This window comes from Rhinopithecus bieti, unplaced genomic scaffold (assembly GCF_001698545.2).
Source record: "Rhinopithecus bieti isolate Rb0 unplaced genomic scaffold, ASM169854v2 scaffold_81659, whole genome shotgun sequence".
Classification (NCBI taxonomy): Eukaryota; Metazoa; Chordata; class Mammalia; order Primates; family Cercopithecidae; genus Rhinopithecus; species Rhinopithecus bieti.
Window position 1 is genome coordinate 353,271 of NW_016837762.1, and position 3,883 is coordinate 357,153.

Genomic DNA, 3,883 nt, shown 5'->3' on the forward strand with positions numbered 1-3,883 from the left:
TAGCATATAAGTTGAGGAAAAACCGTACTTGGTGTGTTCAAAGCTTTAACAGCAATTGACCATCAATTTGGGAAATTATCACACTGGGAAATTATATAGGGGAAATTATACTTTGGGAAATTATATAGGGCCTCACCTGGCCCACACCTGGCCCACTCTGCCTGGGGCTGAGGGGGTGGCGCATCCATGGTGGCTGTGCGAGAGGTGCACACATCCTACTATTTTAGCATGCCTCCCATGTAATGGTGCCAGAGTACTGATGGGTTGAAATTCAGAGTAGTTTACCGTGGATTACTGTTCTTACCTTTCTCTTGTATCCTAAAGATAGGGATTTAAACATATATATATTTTTAAAAAGTTATATGTATAGGTGAGTTGTATTATCTTTAAACTTCACTTCAAGACAGTAAATGAGGCATGACTAAATGTTACAAAAAAAGGAGCTAGGTCTAATAGGTTGAAAATACGTAGCTCTAGGTTCTTCAAAGAAATTTAAAGACAAAGTTCCTAAAGAAGTTATTACAGTCAGCTTGAGAGGGACGAAAAAATTCAATCAAGAGAGGAGTCAGGGAATAAGAAGATATGATAATTTATACTATTAAGACATATTTATTAAACAGTGGAAACCCAAACAGGCTTAAAATATATCTTTGCCTTCAAGAGTTTGCAACACAACTCTTGAAGGCAAATATATAACTGAATATGCAAATACTGTATGTAGTTTCTTGCAAATTAAAAGTAATCTGACACTAAAAACCTGAATTTAATAGAGAAGGTATTCCCATTTCATTTAATTCCCAGGAGACAACTCTGATGGGCCACCAGGCAGATTGCAAGAACAAGGCAGCAACATTTAAGAAACAGATTAACTGAGGCAGAAAGGTGCTAAGGGGATAACTGAATTGATTCATCATATCAATATCAAAACTAAAATCATATTAATATATACTCAGTAAATAACTATAATGTAGATTCATTTTGGGTGCTTCCACAATTATATTTTTAAACAATTTTACGATAAGTATAAATAAAATCCCAAGCATTTGAAAGGGAAACTGTTTGTTTTCAATAAAGGCTCTGCATATTTGTTGTTTTGAGGTACATCATCTTGGACTCCAGGATCAATATATGATGTTAGCATAGGGAAGTTTAAGCAAGAATTGGGTCACACCGAAACTCAAGGCACTTTAATAAGACTAAATAACACATTGGCTAGGCTATAAAATCTGAACACAAAACACAGCTCAAAAAATTATTTTATTGGGAAGGAAAACTCTAACCCACAAAAGCGGTTCTTTTGATGTATCACCAGCTAAAAGAGACTTTTGTTCACAAATATTATTTTGTACACAATATTAACCCTATTTGTAGAATATAAGATGACTCTTTTTTGAGAGACTAATACAATTTTGATTCCTTCCTTGGGGAAAAAAGATGTGACTGAGTTAGAGAGGTGATCCATCCTAACTGGTCGTCATTTTTTATCTCTTTACTGCATAGGTTTGGGCTGCTTCAGGACTGGGAGCATCCCGGCCTGAAGTGACACTGGATTCTTCTTGTTGCTGCTGAGTGGAGCTACTCAGCAACCTCAATCTATGCAACTAGGCCACTCTGTCCTGGACCTGCCATGACACTCAGGGACTTTTAGGCAATGCGATTTGATTTACTGTGTTCTTAAAGTGTTATTATAACTGAACCATGTAACCTACATTCTTGAACATTCTGGAAGAAAAACTGGCCTACAAGGGAGTGCTTATTATTATGCCCAGATAAGGTAATCATAAAAGCCAGGAAGGATGTTTCCTCCTGACTTCTGCTCTTAAAAGAATCTCTTCTACATGATCGAGAATTTATCTCAAAACGTTGCCATATACTAGGCTGAATAAGGATGTCAGCGCAGCCCTAGCAGTAGAGGTTCCCAGCTAAATTTGATCTTAGTGCCAAGCAAGAAAGCTCTCTAGGATTGTTTTTAATGGTGTACTTCCCCGCTCCTCCACAGGAAACACAAAACTGGGAAAGTATCTGTCAGGAAACAAAATAGAATCTGGATATTTTTAAAAGAATCTAAAAGTAATTCTTTTTTTGAAAGCTCCAACCATGGCAAGGACATAAAAGTAACTATTTTCAGAACAGGACAATGTAATTTTCAAGGAAAATATAATTTAGGCCTCATTTTTTATTAAAGCAGAATTATAAGATATAATTACACTAACAATAACATCTGGTTTGAGGTAATGCATTATAGTTTAACAAGCACATGACAGTATATTATCTCATTTAAGATTCATAATATCCCATAGGAGTTTTCAGCAGCGAAAAAATTAGACCCATTCTACCAGTTAAGAAACTGAGGCTTTGAAAAACCAGTTCTGCCACCGAAATGGGCAGAAGGCAGACATCAAAGTGAAAGTTCATCTCATACAAGTGAAGGGCCAATGACTACCCTTTCAGAGTGCTAGCCTGTGACATGCTCCCATCATACTGTCAAAGGCACGTGGGGGCTCCAGGCACAGACTCAGGTGAGCACACGCTTCCTGAGAGGTACAGTGGTGAGTGGCACCAAAGTACAGGGCCTGCAGCCTGGACCCCAGGTGGGAATCCTGCTAGGCTACAGCCTCACCATTTGACTGGGAAGGTTACTGTACCCTCTGAGCATCAACTTTGTTTCTTTTTCTTTTTGTTATGTTTATTTTAGGTTCGGGGGTACACGTGGAGGTTTGTTACATAGGTAAATTCATGTCAGGAGGGTTTGTTGTACAGATTATTTCATCACCCAGGAATTAAGCCCAGTACTCAGTAGTTGTATTTTCTGCTCCTCTCCCTCCTCCTACCCTCTGCCGTCAAGTAGACCCCAGTGTCTGTAGTTTCCTTCTTTGCATTTGTAAGTTCTCATCATTAGCTCCTGCTTGTAAGTAAGACAATGCAGTATTTGGTTTTCTGTTCCTGCGTTAGTTTGCTGAGAATAAGAGCCTCCAGCTCCATCCATGTTCCCATGAAGGACATGATCTCGGCTTTTGTATGGCTGCATAGTATTCCATGGTGTATATGGAATACTATGCATTTTCTTTTATCTTTATCATTTTTTTCTTTCATTTTCTTGTCTTTTTATCTTTATCATTCTCTTTATCCCATCTGTCACTGATGGGCATTTAGTTGATTCCATGTCTTTGCTATTGTGAATAGTGCTGCAATGAACATATGCATACATGTGTCTTTATGGCAGAATGATTTATATTCCTCTGGGTATATACCCAGTAATGGGATTGTTGGGTTGAATGGTAGTTCTGCTTTTAGCTCTTTGAGGATTGCCATACTGCTTTCCAGGGGCTCACCTTTCTATAAAGTGGGGTATAGCAATAATATCTTTGTCAATGGGTCAACGTCAGGGTTATGAAACACACAGTAAAAACTCGAAAATGCCATAGATTATTGTTACACCTTTGCAAGTAGTAGAAAGCTCTCTCATTACCAAATTTATTTCTAATATAGAAAATAAACTGACTCAGGCCTGTCATGGCTGAGCAGAAACAAGGATTTCGGGGGAAATGGTCTGATTACAAATTAGATTAAGAAGGGACAGGTGTATCCACAGATGATGGGGTTTTACACTACTTTATGCATTTATGTTCTGGACACAGGCCAAGACTTACTGGCAAAGGGAAATCAGTGTTCACTCAAAGAACAGGTCTCTACCATAGAGCAAGCCAGCAGAGGGAAAGGTCTGGGGTCTGAGGGGTAGTCACAGATCCTGGCTTCCCTTGCATTACTGAGGCATGCCTGTGACAGACTTCACATCTTCCTGAGCCCTTGACAAATTGATTTAGTGAATGCATTAGATACTTGGGCAGATTTAAACAAAACAATGTTTCTGCTATTTCTTCAT